Source organism: Ambystoma mexicanum, chromosome 10 (genome assembly GCF_040938575.1).
Source record: "Ambystoma mexicanum isolate Mex_15411 chromosome 10, UKY_AmexF1_1, whole genome shotgun sequence".
Classification (NCBI taxonomy): domain Eukaryota; kingdom Metazoa; phylum Chordata; class Amphibia; order Caudata; family Ambystomatidae; genus Ambystoma; species Ambystoma mexicanum.
In genome coordinates, this window is record NC_090932.1 from 1409932678 (window position 1) to 1409952312 (window position 19635).

Below are 19635 nucleotides of genomic sequence, written 5' to 3' on the forward strand. Positions count from 1 at the left end.
TGTTACTTGTCAGGGAAAGGGGCCATTAGAATTCTCCATTTCACAATTGTGTCTGCCCCAGCCCAGTAATAAAAGATAAGAAGTCAAAGAAATATGCACACAAAAAACAACCCTTTATCATGATTTCACAGAGGCAGCCCTCCGTGTCTTACACTTCAAAAAGCACCCATTTCCTCATTTTCAGAAACGAGGATGCATACCACACAAAAAACTGTATGTGCCACCACCGGGCGAGCATCCTTAAACCGACCGCCACATGCAGTATGCTGTACCACTGAGTCTTATTAATAAGCAGCGTTCATGACTAAAGTGATGTCACACCGCCCCCCACCTGGGGTGGACTTAACCTGCCCGTGAGACTTTTTTCTATCACAATACCGCCAGTAGGTACATATTATACTCTGTTGCTACTATTCACTTGTCTAATCAGCTTGCCAGCTATCTGCTTCAAAACTTAGTGTCAATATATCCCCCTCTCTTGTCAACCCTTTCACTCCAAAAACTTCCTCAAAACCAGCCCACCGCACAAAATCACTAAAATTACTGAAATCCCACCACCATCCAATGGGGTTAAATAAAGGTCCAACTAAACTACATATTACCCAAAACACAAACTATCAAAATAGCCCTGCCCATTAATGTCAAGATTGATGTCCTCCTAGCTCAACTTGGGTAAAGTCTTTGTTACTCATGGTTGAAGGGAGGGTGAGGTTGGTGGGGGGACAGAGGGTGCCTTAAAGGGGACAGTATAGGAACCTAGGTATGGGAACTATGAAATCAAGTCGACAGCGGATAAAGTTAAGTGGTAGTGCTATGTAAGTGTGCATGCTTGTGTGGCAAATGTAGTTAGGAGAGTTAGTGCAAGGAGTAACTGCGAAGTGTATGGTACGGATGTGGAAGGAGGGTGTTTGACTAGTGGTAGTTAGAGGAAGGAGGACTAGCTGGTATGAGATGGGGTAGTGGAGGTAGTATTGTGGAAGAATGGTAGTGGTAGCGTGGAAGAGGGCATCGTAATGTGGAGATGGGGTTAGTGGTGTGGAGGAGGGGGCACTAGTGTAGCAGGAGATTATAGTGACATGGGAGAGTAGGTTGTAACATCAATGGGTGGAGGAGAGTGAAATTCGTCAGAGGTATAAAGGAAGCAGAGGGAGGAGTGAGAAGAATGGGGGAGCAGCAAGGCAGAAGAGGGGAGGACGGGAAAGGAGAGGGAGAGGAATGAGCATGAAGGAAGAAGACCGAATCAAGCAGGTTGTCTGCAGGGTACAACTTCCCTACCCTTTAAACCACTAACAACTGGTAAGAGTAGGTAAAGCTAGGAGTTCCCTGAGGGAATTCAGTGAGATAAGGCCAAGGGCCTTTAGGTCAACAACGCAGTTCATTTAGCACTTAGCATAGGGTGGAGTGCGGCTCTAGGGTCATTTGGCAATTTAATAAGAACACTCTCAACTGTTGGAAGCCTGGCATAAGGGAAAGACACATTTGACAGCATTCCTGTGCCCCAAATAAAAACACTCATGCTTAGCTTGAGTGTTTGTGTTTTTTTTTTGGAAGTTTCAACTTTGAAACCGAAGTGGACAGCTAAAAAGAAATGTTTTCAATGACGGACCCTTTATGGCCTATCAGTGCAAATGTGCTTACTGACTCAGCGTGGGTCACAGGGCTGCCGGTCCCATGCTCCTGTCCACGAGGGGTCAGTCGCCGCTGCACAACCTGTTATGGTTACTGTGCACAACACTTAGGTGTACATGGAGAGGCTGGCTGTGAGGTACATATGTGTGCAGCCAGCCCCTACCACTGCACGCAAATCTCATTGGCAAATAAGGATTTTGCATGCTGGAAAATGTGGCTAAATGATGCACAGAGCACTTGCAGTCAGCATCCTGCAGCTCTGTGAATTGGCCCTTGAATGTTTTCTGAGATTGATCGAGGACCAACTTCAACATGAGCACTACTGAACCGCAGTTGATATTGAAGCAATACGTTCCAAGGCCGTGGGCAGGCCGTGATGGCCCGCTGTCCAAGTTAACCTGAGCAAAGCGAGTGTCCCTTAAAGAGGGTGGCAGTGCCGTTACCAATAGAGTCGGCACACCGCCGAGGAGCATATTGCCATTAGCACCCGGTAAACTTACCTTCGCTATGTGCCCGACACCGCGCAGTGCTGTCTTTCCCCTTAGTCTGTTTTCAATCTTGAAGACTGACTTCGTGGGAAGGCAGCATTGTGTTGCGTCGGGCCGCGCAGCAAAGGTACGTTCCTTTATTTTTAAAAAAAATCACTCTTAGCACCCGCATAGGAGACTACGCTGGTGCTAAGAGGTGAAGGGGTAGCAGGAGCAGGGAAGAGAAGGGGCGCTGATTGGCCAGCGCCCCACTCCTGGGGTGCTAATGTAGCATAATAACCAGGGTCGGATTGGGGCATAATATTGGTCCAGGGACTAATGAAAAAGTGGCCCACATTCTATGCAGCACAGACTGAGTACTATCCAGGGGGGTGATTTGGTAATATATGCTGCAAATAATGCATTTGGACACATATTTGCTTATAATCATTGGTTAAAACTAGTGTGGTAACTTATGAAACTAGACAATCTGGCCAAAGAAGTAGTCCATTCTGTCATAAAAAACGTGCCCATCCTAGAATCATGGGCTGACATTGTCCTATTGCCCTATAAGCCAGTCCGGGCCTGATCAGAAGTGATCACATGATACACTGCAATACAAACTACAACTGCTGCAAAACAAAGCTTTACAGGCAGCCTTTGGCCTAAAAAGAAATACCATATCAGGAGGGAAGTAAACTGGCTACCCATCCAAGACAGAATCCTTTTCAAAACGCTTTGTGTCACCCACAAATGCATCACCAAGGTTGCCACCTCTTACCTCAACAACTCTATTGCCAAAAAAAGGTCCACTAGAGCCCTCAGATCTGATTACAGCACTCACCTATTTTTCCCAAGGTTCAAGAGTTCTAGGGCAAGGGGGGCCAGCTTCCCAGTAGCAGCACCTAAAATCTGGAATTCCCTCCCCACCCACATTAGAAACGAGCCCTCTCACCAGCGCTTCAAGAGTGTTGTTAAAACATGGCTCTTCAATAAATTCTAACCTGCAGCCTTTCCATTATGTCTGGATTATAACATTGCCTAACATTGTAATTATGAAATGTCTTACCTGATTGTATAACACAACTGGAACTTATATGTAAATATCTGTACTTTAACCAACCTACTCTGCCTGTAAAGTAATGCAAGCTTTCTGTAACCTACACCGTGATACCTCCGGGTTTGGGCATATAACAGATGCTATAAATAAATAAATAACACCCACATTCTGATCTGTGTGCAAATAGCCCAGAAAACAGTCGAACCGTTGGAGCTTTTGTCTGTTCTTTTTCCAGGCTAGTCCGAGGTTTTTCGCTAACCACATTAAAAGAAACCACAATTACCTTGTGAAAGAACTGAAATTGTATGTTTGCCGTTTTTATCCATGTTTTACTGGCCGTATACAGTGATTGCCCATTTTTGTTTTTCGCAGGTGCTGCTCTCCTCCTAAATTACAGGTTCAAAAGACAGTTAACTTCGTAAAGAGGCATCGTTACTGACACCTCGGTGCCTCTGTTCATTTTGACAACTGGCCTTTTGTGATTTCAAAAGGGGCCGTCCTGCAGGCTTTTTGCTACTACTAAATATTAGGGCCAATTGTGCACTTTTTGCCGCATACAAAATTACCCTAGACTAGTGTAGTATGCTGCTTGCATTGAGTGCACAGATGCAAGTATTAGAATGTTACCACTGGAACCTACACTACACCAAGGTTCCATTGGAGTCAGTTAGGACACACAGGATGGGAGTGAGACCAGTGAAGATGTTTATACCTTGTGCTCCTACCCTCTTCCTGTAATTTACCCTGTAACAAATAAACCAACTTCCATTTGTACCTACCTGCCTCCAGTCTGTTCTCTGCGTACTTCAATGAACCCTAAATGCTACAACTAGAAATAAAAGCGTTAACTAATTTAATAATGCTAATAGCAACCGACTGCATAGTGTATAAAACAACTGTTTTGAGTCTTGGTGCCAGTACAAGGTTTTACTGTTATACAATTTTAGGATTGACATATTACCATCTCTGGAAGGATGAAAAGTTTAGTCAATCTGACAGCATCCATAACTCTGAACTTTTAGGTTAAGCATAGTCCTGCGCTGCAGGTGCATTAACCCATTCAGATGGGTTAACAACAATAAAGGCTGGTCTGCTGAATTTTTGCATAAGGGATTTATCTCAGAAAGATATAGGCTTCATTACGAGTTCTGCAGTGCAGTAAATGTTGGCAGTAATTCTGTTACCGCCACTTTTTTGGGCTGTAACAGAATTGCACTTGGTTTCAGCATACAGTCGAGTATGGACTTTGGAGGTGAAGGGGAGGATTTACCTCCAGCATGTTGCTGGAGGTAAATCCTCAACTTCACCCACAAATATGGGAGGATTTACTGTAATGGAATTACCACTTGCAGTTAATCCTCCAAAATCCCCCTATGCACTCTGAAAATGGGAACTAAAACTGCTGGTACCATGCCCGTAATCAAGAGGTAATTCCACCAGACTGAGTGGCGGTAACGGTAAACACGTTTGACGGCATTTCCAGCAGACTTACCATCCACTCATAATGAGGCCCATGCACCAAGTGCTCCTTTCAAATATATTTTCAGGGTTTCACAAATGGATAAATATGATTGCAGGTGGGGAGATAAAAGCTGAAAAATGTTAAGCAGCTTATTGTGCAGAAAAGGATTTTGTATTGAACCACACAGAGAAAACATGCAGCCCTTTTCATTCTTAAAATATCTTTTTGGTTTTGGTGAATTTCTGTTGCCGAAACCATTGTTACAAAAGAGACAGAGAGGGAATGGGGCTCTGAAATGAGAATATTGGATTGGAATAACATCCATCAATACCACGGCATGAAATGGACAACTCACTAAAATGTATTTTTCCAAATTCCTCTGCCATACTATTCAGTGAGGAGCTCCCTAACAAGATGTGTTCCAATCAGCAGCATCGTAAGAAGCAAGCTGGCTGGGCTTTCCATTTCCCAGCTTTGTAGTGATTTGCCTTATTGAGCTATTTTGGGCTATTTCACCTAAAGTTTGGCTATTGTAATTGGCCTACTCCCACTTTCTACCCCCACCCCCTACCCACCCTACCCCCACTCTCTCTATCGCCACTCACTCTACCCCCACTCTTTCTACCGACACCCACCCTTCCCCCATTCTCTCTACCACCACTGCCCAGAGTGGGTGTAGTGTGGGTGTGGATAGACAGGATTCTGTCTATCCCCACCCACCCTACCCCCACTCTCTTCCCCCCACCTGCCCTAACCCATTATCTGTACCCCAGCTACCCACCCTATCACCATTCTCTCTACACCACCAACCCACCCTGCTTCCGCCCTCTACCCCCAACCCCCACTCTCTCTACCCCCACCCACCCTATCCCCACTCTCTCTACCCCACCCACCCAACAAAGCCCCACTCTGCCTACCCCCACACACCCACCCAACCCCACTCTTTCTGACCCCACCCACCCAACCCTCATTTTCTCTATCCTCATCCATCCAAACACCTCTCTTTTTACCCCACCCTACCCCCACTCTCTCTACTGCCACACACCCACCCTACACCACTCTCTCTACCCCACCTACCCACCACACCCTACTCTCTCTACCCCACGCACCCACCCTTCCAACTCTCTCTACCCCCACCCACCCAACCTACCAACTCTCTTGACCTCCACCCACCAACCCTATCAACTCTCTATACCTCCACCCACCCAACCCTACCAACTCTCTCTACCTCCACCCACTCTACCCTCACCCTCTACCCGCACCAACCCACTCAATCCCTCTCTCTCTACCCCACCCACCCCATCACCTCTCTCTCTATCTCTATCCACCCGCCCTACTCCGATTCTCTCCATTTCCACCCACCCTACCCCTACACCTCTCTCTCTACTGTCACCCATCCTACACCCTCTTTCTCTACTCAACCCTACCCCCTCTCTCTTTACCCACACCATGCACCATACCCACCTCTCTCTCTCGATCCACCCATGCTAACCCACCCAACCTCTATCTTCCCCCACTAACCATACCCCTCCCTATCCCCTCTCACTGTCTTTATTTCTTATCCTCTCACCCTTTCTCGCCCATATTTCCTCTTGCTCATCATCAATGGCACCCTCTATTAATGGCTTCCTCCCTTGCTCTAATCCCCTTCTCATTCTATTGCACACTTGCACCCCATATCACATCCGTTTGAAGAGAGAAGTAGAACTGTCTAATAATGACACATTGAAGATCCGTCTTAGTGATTGTACAGATCCCGGAGACCCTCACACAAGGTAAATTGCATATCATAGACTATGTTGGAACACACATGTAGTGAATGTCTTACAACGCAAGCCTTCACTAAGCGGAAAGATGCAGCCAAATTCACTGTCTTCAATCAGTGATTTTCTCCTTGAAAGCAACGTAACATTGATGGGGGATATTGAAAAGCTTTACAGGAAAATTGCAGCTAACAATAGTTTAGAAGAAGGACAGATGAAAACAAGAAAACAAATCAAACATTTCATAGAAGAAGAGCTTGAATGTATTGGCATTATTTTTAGTAATCCCAAAAGAAGAATTTGAGGATATTGAGAAAAATATGAGAACGCTTCTTGAAGCCGCTACACTTTTATGGAGAGCCACACTGACTTGTGACAAATGGAAATTCAATGGAAGTTTTGAAGAAGTGAATTTGGCAGAGGTTCTTCAACAATAAGTTGTTCTATTTTACAAGTGGTGCTGTCAAGGACAGATGGATATGAAAAGCAATTCAGAAACGTGGGATACAACTGTAATAAACAGGGCTCATAAATTGTCACAGATGTTGATATATGTTAATCTTAAATGTTAAAGGTATTTATACTGTGCACCGTCACCAACGGACTTGGTCCCCAGGCGTACAACATGCTATCACCACAACAAGCTTCGTACGCAAGCATTTCTACCACACATCATACCTGTGAAATGCCCTTGCAAGTGGCAGTTGGGCTTACAATGCACACAGCTACCCACAACAAATTCATCATTCAATTTCTGCATAGCATGGGAGCTTCTATAGATTACACCAGAGTCCTTCGGATTGAGACACAGACACTGAGGTAATAAAATGCATGGATGAGTGTGGAGGATCTTATGTTCCGTCTGAGTTGGTCAGAGGCAGATTTGTCGATTGTGCTGCTCACAACATTGACTTCTCCGAGGATACTCGTTATGGTAAAGGAACTTTGCACGGTACAGTTATGGTGGTCTATCAGGCAAAGGAGGAGTCAGATGTCCTAAGCCCAATTAAAATATCAGGACCATCTTCACTTCGATCACTGCAGTTGCTGTCTGAGGTCATTTCTTGCAACATTCCCAAAGGGTGCAGACCACATAATCCTGCAAGCAGTCAAATCACTGATTATACAGAGAGGAATAAGGTTATTGTAGATTCCAAAAGGCTTGAGGACCTACTTTGGAAGATGGTGGAAGTCTTACCATTGAGTGATTTTCAAGAGACTGTTTCGATGAAGAGTTGCTGGATGCACTTTGTAATATCACTGAAGAAACTAAGACTGATGAATGTGAGACAGAGACAGAACCCCCCACTACAGTTCTGACTTGGTCAGCTTACAATTCCATTAAAAGTGATCCTCCAACTAAAGAAAGTAGAGTCTGTGTCCTCTCACTCATGGATACCAGCCCAACAAGCTCAAAGACACAGCTAACATTCATCAAGACGTTGGAAAAAATAACATCTGTTGTCACCCCAGAATCAAAAACAGTTGTAGCATTGAACCTTGGCCTCTACAACCCTGTTTTAAAATTAGCTAAGGCTAGCTACATATAATAATGGCGATACTTCGGGCTATTGGTTCTATGTTGGATGGTACAGGCATTGAGGTTACCTTAACTGTACTTTATGATGTTAATGTTGTGTCGAATATTCCATCAGGGAAGTGCATAAGGAGAGCAGTTGAAGCACACACGTCACTAAGGCTTACAGTTTTCAAATGCATCATCAATGAATTCTACAAAGAGCAAGGAAAGGATGGAACCTGAGCTTAAAAAGTTACATCAAAATGTACAAGTGGATGTTTCCCAAGAAACATAATCCACCCATAAGTACTTTGTGACCTTTCTGACACATTTGAATGTGATGGCCACAATGGAAGCATTGGGGGCTAAAGAATCTCAAGAAAAACCAACAGCCAGAGTTGCTCTTCAGTATATTCATATGGTGGAAACAATGCTTTTATTTATCAGATATATCTGAACTGCAAACTGGGATTTACACCTTGCATTACTTGAAGAGTTTGTTAAGTACTTTTTCACCCTTGATTTGATAAACTACACAGGCATGATAGCATGGTACTGAAACAGCTTGAAACCAAACCCCTAGACTTGTGGAGTGAGTTTCTGAAAGGAATTCGGGTAGTAAGCAAGATACATGTACCCTTTTGTGCTTTAGGTTCATATGAAGCTCTGGAACATCAAAACAGGGCAATGAAGGTACTTGGTGGTGTGGTTAATATTACTCAAAAGAAACAGGCTATAGCACAATTCTTTTTAGCCTTTCCTGAGCCGTCAAGGCTGTATACAGAAGCAAACGAAAATTGTAGGAATGACAGATTACGAACATCACCACCCAACAGCATCCAAAGCAACATGGCAAAAGGAAGATGGTCAACAGATCTACAACTCAATGATGACATTGACTAATCCTGTGAAGTATGATGGAAAAGAACTCATCGACATCTCGACAAAGGCAGTTTTTGTGAGGAAAATATTCAAAAGGACACATCAAGAATGACAGAAAAGGGTTGCCAAATGTACAATATCTTTAGAAAAGACCAGATTGAATAAGACAGTTGTAGCTTGTGGGCACCAATGAAAAAAGAGAACCTTCAACTTTGTAAAAGTGCACATAGCGTTGTTATGACTAAAGTATCAAGCACCATAGTACACTTGAAGGCAGATTCTTCGTTCAAACATTTGCTGATTGATTCACGAAGTCGAACTGACAGGCTTAAGAAATTACAAATTCTCTGCAGTACCTCTTTCAATGTTCAACTTAGATGGTACAATGGTTTTAGCTGCAAACAAAAGCAAGCTCATGAAGATACTGGAAGAGTAACAACATACAGAGGTTTCTAACAACATGACAGAGGTCTCTTCATTTGTTACTGAGGACAGATTATCTGTACCAGAGCAAACAAAGCAGCTGTCCTTGACAGAATGGCAGAAATGCAAGCACTGCAGAAACCGTGATATGTGAAGACATGCCATGACCTTGCAATTGAATTCAACAAGAAAATAGAACCTTATATGCTCAGGTATGAAAATTCACTCAAGAATTCAATGCAAAAGAAAAGAGCAGGAAAAGCAACATCTGTTCAGTACAAAATCACAGATTCTACAAATAGTGGACGTTTTTCCATTATAACCCTCCTATTACATTATAAAACCAAAGATGAGTTAACAGCTTACCTCTCAAATAAAGCAATCCTGCATGCACAGAGGATAAAAAGAAGCTGGGTAGCCAGTTGGAGAAATGAAGCCAAGTCATCAGATGGAAATGATGTTGGAGACATTGAAAGCTTACATGAGGAGGCCGACACAAAAACAATTCTTCTCTCCCTTCATGTACCACGTCGTCATACTACTACCCACCACATTTTGTCACCTTTTACTGATGTTTTTGTCCTTTTACTGTGGTGGTCACTGTTTTCCCCATCTGACAGCATGTTTGTCACAGGAGTTGGAAATAATAAGAGATTTATAGATCTCAAATGTGTGGGCTCCTGCTTAGGGCCTACAAAGGTGCAGGCATTACGAGGCCTTCATGCTCTTTCAGGGTGTGATGTTACCAGGTGCTTTACGAAGAAAGGAAAACTATCTTTCTGGAAAGTTTTCAAGACTTCAGAAAAAGAAATCCTTGAAGCTTTGGGAAGACTTGGATGTTTAGAAGAATTTACGATGGAAGATGAACGACTGACGTAACCCGTCAGCACCCCAGCGATTAATTTGTCAAGTCTACTCGCCAGGAACAAAGATTTCGGACATTGGTCAAATGCATTGGTGGATATTCACAAAAAAAGAGATGCAAAGTGAAAGCTGCCACCAACAACATTCTCCCTAATACGATATATTTTAAGGACTCATTACAGGTGAAGGAGTGATGACGCGCTGATCAACAACACACAAAACTACCAGAGCCATCACAATTTGTGTGTCAGGAGGCAGATAATCAATATTCTCCTACTATGTGTACGCTTCCATGTGCTCCACAATCAATCATACAGCTGATACGGTATGCATGCAAGAGGACAGTGTGCTCTACATTGCAAATGCCAAACTCAGTCACTAGGGTGCACAGAACTGTGCAAGTGTGGTGGCGACAAAGAGCTCTGCGATAACAATGATTTTGTAGATGATGAAAATGAACTCTGGGGTTTAGAAGATGACCGTTAAAACCTTAATTTCTCTCTTCAAATGTAAATAGCTATTTTCGTTTTAATAAATAGTATATTTCAATGAGAAAATTGCAAATTATTTCAAACGTTCTAGTTTAGTGAAAATACAGTCAAAGGTTTGTGATGAAGTCGCAATAACTTATAAGGCTATATCTCGTAAATGGTAAAAAATCAGAAAATCCTTATATGAACTTTTCTATGCCTTTGATCATGTTTAACAAAAAACCTACTTAGCTCATTTTTCGTAGAACCACCCTAAAAGCGGTCACAGTTCAATAACTAAATTAGTATCCGTAACGGCGGCCATCTTGGATTAATGATGTCACACAGGCCCTCTGCCACAAATGCAGACAAAACACCAGCTAGCACATGATTGAATGCTTCATTATCAATGCATCCTCAGTAGGCATACCGTCCCTTCATTCAAGATCCCACGGACTAGGTTAGTGTAACAGATGCCCCTTAACTATTAGTCCTGTGTCCATGCTGTGTTGTCTTCGCAATTTTGTACTATGTCCGTGTTTTAATTTGTTTTACTCTGTGCCTCAAATTTGAAAGTACCACTATACCATGTACTTGGATTGTTTGTTGGTGAGCAGTACTTGTTTTTCTGAGTCCACACCTGTGCATTGTATTTTGTGAGCTGGAGCAATACAAAATCTCAATAAAATTGAATTTAAAAAAAACTTTTAAAAACATGAAGCTGGGACACCACTGTGACTTCATAAAGAACAGCACTGCCTACAGCCAAATATTTTTACATGCTTAGTTATTGACGGCGGCGCATGACCGCTGCAGGGTACTGGTTGACTTCTTGTAAACCACTGTTTGTTTTGGCGCTTATTACCAGCCCTTGCACATATTATATGTATAGACAGTTTGGAAATAGGTGAAGAAAATAATTTTCCTCACAGGCATGACTGCATGGAAAAACCTTCATGTGTGACACTTCACCCCACAATTAGCCCTCCGATTCCTTCATTTTCTGACCTACAATCCTTTCACTACTTTTTCAAATCATGTTTAAATACCTTCTTAAAGAGTACATAAAAAGTCCTATTTGTGACACCTCCAAAACAACGCTCTTGTGTGACTTAAACACTTAGAAAATAAGAGAGGGGCAGAGTCACCCTCCACAGCGCGAATTATTTTGCTTGGAAACTTTCTGTACTGTTTGCATTCCTTCTTGCAATGCACATGAAGTGAACCGTGGACGGTTTTAGCATTCAAAAATGTTTAAAAAGCATTCTGAGAGCCAAAAGAAATATGTATAAAGTAAATACCGAATGGGAACAGAGTTAAATGTGCACTACTTACAAAAGTCGAGGGCTTCTGAACAGTGAAAATCTGCAGCCAGCTGCTTGTAAAACTCCGTGGGGGGTGGGACGGCTGAGCTAACTGAGCACGACATTTGATGCAGCAGTGGAACTGAGTTGCCAAGAGTCCAATCAGAACTCGGCAGTGAAAACGTCACATTGACTGTAGTGCGCAAGGGTAGATGCAGCACAACTCAAGTTCAGCATGTTGGGAGCTACCAGGTCCTAATTTAAGAAAATAAATCCCCTCGCATGACAGTTAATGTAACATTTCACTGGCTGCCCTAAAAATTACACAAGCCGTTGTTCTACAGGAGAATGAAAATAGCCGAAATTGCGGTATGCCAGAAAGACCACATTACAGTGAAAAAAATCAGACTTGGGACTTCTGCGTCTTCAACTTTAATAAATTACTTCCCAATCCTTCCGCAACTCTGCCGCTTTCCAGAAGACAAGGAATCTCAGCAGTATGCATACCTACTGCGCACACGCAGAAACTCCACTTATGAGGAAGCTGTCATTCAACGGGAGAACGGGAACCAGCACAAAAACCAGCATGGCTGGGGCGTCGGAGCAGGATTCTGCCGTACCATCAGGTAAATTCTCATGTGTATATTGGCAGCAGGCCTTGAGGGGCTCGATGAAGAGGAGCACATATGCAGCAAGGCTCTATACGCCCATGGTGAATCAACATGACTTGACTGACAACAGGTGCTTTCCACAAACGCACTGAACATGGAAACCACATAGGACATCATCTGGGACTTCCAAAATGACCTCGAGTCCAGCAACTCTAACATCAACCCTGTCACAGGCTCGAGAGGCATCTGGTACCCCAAAGTTGGAGAGAAAGTCGTTTAAAGCCGTATAAGCAAGAGATTCCTGCAGACAAGAGACTATATGCGGTGTGGAGCAGTGTGGATAGCAGTTTCTGCAAGAAAGACTGTGTCTTTCCATCTGCTCGAATTGGAGTCTTTTTTCAGTGCCAGTACTACGTTCTGCAGCTTACCAACAAAATCACTGACGCAGACAAGAGACTATGGGCCTCATTCCGAGTACGGCGCTAACCAATGGCGCTATTAACGCCTTGGTTGACGCCGTACCCGGACCGGCAGCGCCTTGGTGGATGGCGGAATCACCGCCCCATTCCAAGGTTGGCGGGCGGTAATTCCCCATTCACCAAGGCTCTTCCCCATTTCCAAATGAGCCCCCATAGGGCTCAATGGGAATGGGGAAGATGCAAATAACGGTGACCGTTCATTACGGTCACCGTTATTGGCTTGGAGGCCCCCTTGCACCCTCGACTTTAACACCTGCTCAAAGCAGGCGTTAAGGGCGAGGGCGCAGAGGGAACTCGGAGTATGGCGGTAAGGGATTACCGCCACCGGTCTCGTTACCCCTTACCGCCATACTCGGAATGAGGCCCTATGGGCCCAATTAATAGAATCCAGCGCAGAAATAGCGCAAGCGCCGCGCGCCGAGAAGGAGCATGCGGCACGTGTGCGCCTGCCGTAGCACAAACCTGCAATTGCGCGGCACGCGTATTCATGGATTTTCTGAGGCATCAATAGCCATGCTGCAATGAACACCAAGCAGCACCAGTAACGCCACCAACACGCTCCCGGGCACAGAAAAAAGCCAGTGAAATGCCCAATACGGTGCACGACCCGGCGCCATCCGTGGCCTAGAACACAGCCCCCCCATCGTGATCATGTGAAAAATCAGACTGTACCCCGGTTGTACCAGCCAAATGGTGTGGAAAGGCCTGCGCGTACCACGTCCGCACCCCAGCATAATCACGTACCCCGGTCACACCAGCTAAATCGCGTGGAAATGCCAACGCGTACCCCGTCAGCACCCCAGCGCGTAATCGCGTACCCCGGTCTCACCAGCTAAATCGTGTGGAAAGGACCGCGCGTATCCCGTCAGCACCCCAGCGAAATCGCGTACCCCGATCGAACCAGCCAAATCGTGTGGAAAGGCCGCGCATATCCCGTCAGCACCCCAGCATAATCGCCTACCCCGCTCGCACCAGCCAAATTGCGTGGAAATGCGATACAAGCACAAAATGCAAATGGAAATGTTGGAAAATCTTATTGAGAAATATAAAGTAGATGGAGTCTATACTTTTATTTTAGCTGTGAAAGGTGGTTCCTAAAGGAACATTTCTTTTGTTGTTTTTGGATGTATTTTTCTTTTGGCAGGAGAGCTAAGAACGAAAGGTGGGGAGGAAAATGAGGGAAGAGGCACCAAACACTAATATGAAGGGGTATGAGGACAGGGGAAAATGTTGCGTGTGTGTTATTTCTAAGGTAGGGGGCAGTGTTTCTCATGCTCCTTGATTACAGCAGTAGTGGTGGCTCTTGGAGAGAAGGGATGGCATTAGCTGATGCCATTTTAAGATAAATAGCAGTTTGCTAAACATATGTACTGTATACTAGATTGTTAATGAATAATGAGTAGGAATAGGTGTTGGAGCTGTGAAAGGGAAATTTGGAAGTTGAAAGTTCCTAGATCAGTAGAAAATGCAGTTCCGAACTGTCCGTGAAGCACAGATTTTATCGTGAAGTGTGGACGTGTTCTCGGTCACGTGGCACTGTCTGGAAGGTCCACAATGAAATCAGATGTTCGTAGATGTCTACGAATGCAAAACTAGTTGCAATAGTTGCAAAAAGTGTATAGAAGTGTTAAAAATGATTCTAGAAGGTGGGAAATGACAGAGTTTTTAGGTGACACTTTGTAAATTGGACACAAATATTGCTATATTGGGTTGGTATGATATTAGTAAGTTGTAGGAAAATAGCATGCACTGGTAAAAACCCATGAAATTCACTGAAAAAACTTTGTTAAAGGGACGTTATGGTTAAGTTGGACTAATAAAAACCTATGAAATTCAATGAAAAAACTTAGTTAAAGGGACATTATGGTTAATTTGGGCTACTAAAAACCTATGAAATTCTATTAAAAAACTTTGTTAAAGGGACGTTATGGTTAAGTTGCACTAATAAAAACCTATGAAATTCAAGGACGTTATTGTTACAAGTAAAACCGAAAAACCCCAGAAATTCACCAGTTATGGTAAGCTAAGCAACCATAACTTGCGCCACCACCGTTCACTGCTAAGACTAACACCCAGGACATCAAAGATGACATCACAAATGGCCCTGGTGGTATGTGAGCCAGAAGATAGCAGGGAGGATGACTGGCGCACAGAGGAGGCAGATGAGGAGGGGGTCACATAAGTGGCCAGCCCATGCACCCATTGCGATACCAGGAAATGTGCTAGCCAGGTCACGAGACGGCAGAACTCCTCGTGATGACGTGCAAGCCCCTGATTGGAAGCCTGCACGTCATCACGAATGGAGTCTGCCGGCCTCATGATACCGGCTAGCACCGGTTCCACCCTGTACCGAATGGTGACATCCACAGGCATTGGTGTTTCCGTCTGGTTGGAAACATCCGCCAACTGCGGATGTGTTCGGCATGGGGCATGCCCGCAGGTCCATACGGGTGCAGTTGCAGTACCAGGGACAGGATTAGGCACAGGCCCCTCCACGGTGACCGGCATTGCCTCCGGCCCCTGACACTGGACTGCACCCGTCACAGCTACGTCATCTCCCCTGTCAGGCCGCATGGGCTTGGCTGATGTGGCCTCCTCCTCCTCTCCCTCCCCGCCAACCTGGATGCCTCCCCACTTTCTTCCGCAGTGTCTTGCCCCTGTGCGGGCTCACCTGTCCCTCCCACTGCTGAGGAGTCCTCCACCACCTTCAGCCTCTTGGACGTACCCTCAGCAGCCGCAGCCGTTGACTCGGACGCAGCACCAGTGCCCTCGCTCCCGGAACATGACAGCACCTGTGAGGCAGACTGGGCCTTGCGTCTACGCCTGGTGGAGGCATCCCTGCTGCTGTGATCCACAGCGCCTTTCTGCCCTCTTTTTCCATCGTCGCTGTGGATAGGGAAAGATAAAACACATACATCAGGGTACATAACATATGTGTGTTTGTCACAATGCAAATGTACAACAGTTGCACTGTCAAAGGTCACAACCATCATCACCGTCCACTACACACAGGGAAGTGCCACTCACACACATGCACAATCATGTCTATCCTTCACAACAGACATTCACATCCTTGGACAAGGCACTGCCAGCTAATCAGAATTGTGCATTCCGCTCATACGCATCATGGGAAATACTCATCTCATTCACACACATCACCAAACAGTCATGAGGCAGGCCATGGAGCTATCACGTCAGAGTGCACTCGAGGTCAAATTGGCAGCATGAGGCAATCACACAATCAAAAGCTCAAGTAACATACATCACAGAGTGTTGTCCAGTCACACACTCACTACTCAGACACATGCACATATACACCATGCATGTCCATGATGTCGCCCAAAGCACCCATGTGTCCCACTCTGGCATGCCCCAGTCCAGATTCAGGGATGCACACATGTGCACGTCTTTACATGCTGGCGCGCATCACGCATTTCAACACAGACAGCATTGATGTGGCACACGCTTCAATGGACTCACATGCAGCTGTGACTGGGACACACAGACATCTGTTCAGGAGGCATGCCAGACATGAGGCCAAGGTGCACACTCCAACCACACGTTAACAAGTACATGCGCTATGGTGGACAAGAACACACAGACATTTACCAGTCAACTCCAGACGGAGCACCAACTCCAAGACCTGGGCGTGCAACTTCCCTGGGTGAGAAGCTGACAGCCCTCTGCCTCTCTGCTGGGGGGTTGCCACTTGCCTCAGATGGTGTTGTGTCAGACATGGCAACCCCTGAGGCAGATGTGGGTGGGCAGGGTGGTCCTGGGGCGGAGCTGTGGAGCTGTGGAGCGATGGTATGACAGTCGGGAGTCTTCAGGATCAGCAGAGGTGGTCACGAGGTGGTCACGATGACAGGATCATTGGCAATGGCTGATGAACAGGTACATCTCGTAGGAGGCAGCTCGGGGCAGTTGGAGGCAGGTAAATTGGCTGATAGGCAGGAGCGTGGGTCTTCCATGTTACGCATGGCCAGCCGGAAACAGAGTGACTCAGCACGTGCGGAAACAACACGTTAGTGTGGAATCAGAGGAAAGGCCCTAAGCATGTAAATTACGTGACACGCGTTGAACGTTGGGCGTTGCCGTTCAGTATCGGTTTAAAGGGGTGCGTAGGACAACATTACAATGTATGTGCATTTAGTTGCGGATGGACGCGTGGACTTCGGATTATTTTGGGGTCCCACGCAAATTGTTCATTATTGTGACAGTGCATACTTCTTGTTTTGGCAGGGGAGTTGGCTCCGCGCACACGCGCATGTGATTTTTTTATTTTTCTGTTTTGTACGAGGCAAACGGTGAGTCGCGCACCCATTTTCCATACTGTGGTTGCCATTTTCGAGGTCATAGCACCCTATGTGTTTGTCGCGTATGCATTTTATGTGTTGCTGGGTGTCACAGTGTACTGTGTAATGTGTTTATTTCACACGTGGGCTACAGAGGGGTCACATACACGTTTATTTTTGTTTTTGGGGTGCCTGTGCATTACGCAACCCTTTATTTTTTCCCAAGGGGTTACATTGAGCCTTGCTGGAGCACACTGGTACGTTTTACATCACGTACCCTGCCCCCTCACTCAAATTGCTCAGGACAATTCATAGCTGCACCTCCCACTGCACTTATCCATCAGTGCCATGGCTGGGAGGACAACAAGTGGAAAGGGAGGCAAAGGTGGGCGACCTGGAGGAGGTGGCCGAGGTGGCCAAGGTGGCCAAGGTGGGCGAGGTTGGCGAGTTGTGCAAGGTGTCTGAGGTGTCCAGGCCTGTACAGGGAGAGCTATGCCCCCCACCCAACAGGGTCAGGGAGATGCAGCTGATGCTGACGTCCCCAGCACCCGGGGTGCCGGACCAGCAGTGTCATCTGCTGTCCGGAGCAGCCAGGGTGTGGAAGCTGCATGTGCAGCTGTGGCTACCACCCCATGCTCAGGGTCACCCAGCCAGCACTGTAGCGGTCCCGGCCCAGGCTCAGAGTGACTCTGTGGCTGATTTCCATCTCTCTAAGGCCAAGGGACGTGCAGTGCAGGCTACTGGCACCAGCATCAAGGGTGACAGACCAACAGTGTCATCTGCTGTCCGGAGCCACCAGGGTGTGGAAGTGGCAGGGGCAACTGTGGCTACCACTCCCAGGCTCAGGGTCACCCAGCCAGGACTGTAGTGGTCCCGGCCCAGGCCCAGAGTGACTCTGTGGCTGATTTCCATCTCCCTAAGGCCAAGGGACATGCAGTGCAGGATACTGGCACAAGCACCCAAGGTCACAGACCAGCAGTGCCATCTGCTGTCCAGAGCCACGAGGGTGCGAAAACTGCAGGTGCAGGTGTGGCTACCACCCCTCAGGCTCAGGGTCAACCAGGCCGGACTGTAGTGGTCCACCCAGGCCCAGAGTGACTCAGGGGCAGATGTCCTTGTGTGTAAGGGCAAGAGACATGCGGCGCAAGGTACTGGCACCAGCACTCTGGTATGGATACCTGCAAGCCAGCCTACTGTCATACCATCAGTGGCTGATGCCATGGCCCAGTCCACCAGTACTCCAGACCCTACTGACCTAAGTGGTCCCAGCCACTCCGGGTCTGCACGACCTTGCAAGAAGCAAAAGCGTGCAGTAGCGGGACAGTCTCCGACCCAAAGGAAGAAGAGCTTCTCTAATGAGGAACTCGACATCCTTGTGGACTACGTGTTGGAGCACGACCGTGACATGCTTGTGCGGGCAGTGATCACACATATGCCTGCTCAGCGTGTGGCCCACTGGCAGCGAGTCACGGATCGTATTAACGCCATGGGCCATGAGAGGCGCACAACTCGGGAGGTAGTCAAGGGTTGGAATGACCTCTGACGCAGGGCCATGGATAAACTGGATGCTGCCTACTCCTCTACTCTGGTGACTGGAGGTGGGACACAGCCAGAGAACAAGGAACTTACTACACATGAGGAGATTGTTAGTGATCACATTAATGTGGAGCAGATCCAAGGCATGGGAGACCTGCCAATTTATGATGACATGTCCGGTAAGTGGTGATGCGTGTGTGTTTGGGACATGTGTATGATGCTTGGATGAAGTGTCATGATTGTTTTGCAGTTATACCTACATTTACCTGACTGCCATGGGTTGACCATGTCATGGTGGACTGGTTTGTGCTTGCTGTCATGCAGACTGCATACGGACAATGTGCTGCACACCGAGCCAATCCTCATCACCACTCCTGCTCACTCATTCCATGTTACTCTCTGTCCAGCCTCTCTTGGCCCTCTTCCAGCTACAACCTGTTATGACGTATTGCCTATGATGATCTTCCTATGCATTCTCTCGTCACATCTCTTGATTGCTCTGAGAGGTTACCCTGCCAGATGTACCTCCTCAGAGGTATTCTCCCTTTCAGCACCTTCCCCCAGTAGCTCACTGTCTCCAGGGGACTGGCCATTCCTATGCTGGCCTACAGCGACAGACTATACAGAAATGTCTGTGCCTCTACTCTCTTCCCTCTGCAACTCACCAAGCACTGTACTGTGTGAATGGTCCTTTTGTTTTGGGGCTGGTATCTCCCTAGGACTATGATAATGGCACTGGCTCCCAGGCACCACCCGCACTTGGGGGGTATTTATTATATCCCTCCAACCCACTGACAACACTTTACACCTGATTCATGCATTTGCTCTTACACTGCCGTCAGGCCACAACTTTGCATTTCCAGGTTATGTA

The 19635-nt window shown here is 46.3% G+C and overlaps 1 protein-coding gene across 3 annotated transcripts in view; it reads right to left on the minus strand.

Annotated features, from left to right (window-relative positions):
• Positions 1 to 19635, minus strand: part of DAO (D-amino acid oxidase) — a 431100-nt gene that overhangs the window by 317376 nt on the left and 94089 nt on the right. Inside the window, exon 1 of one of the 3 annotated variants that reach the window (XM_069619457.1) lies at positions 11875 to 11971. The exons of the other annotated variants lie outside the window; for them this stretch is intronic. The gene's annotated coding sequence lies outside the window, so the exon portion shown is untranslated. Of the gene's footprint in view, positions 1 to 11874; positions 11972 to 19635 lie in introns of those variants that run through there. 3 annotated transcript variants of the gene reach the window in all.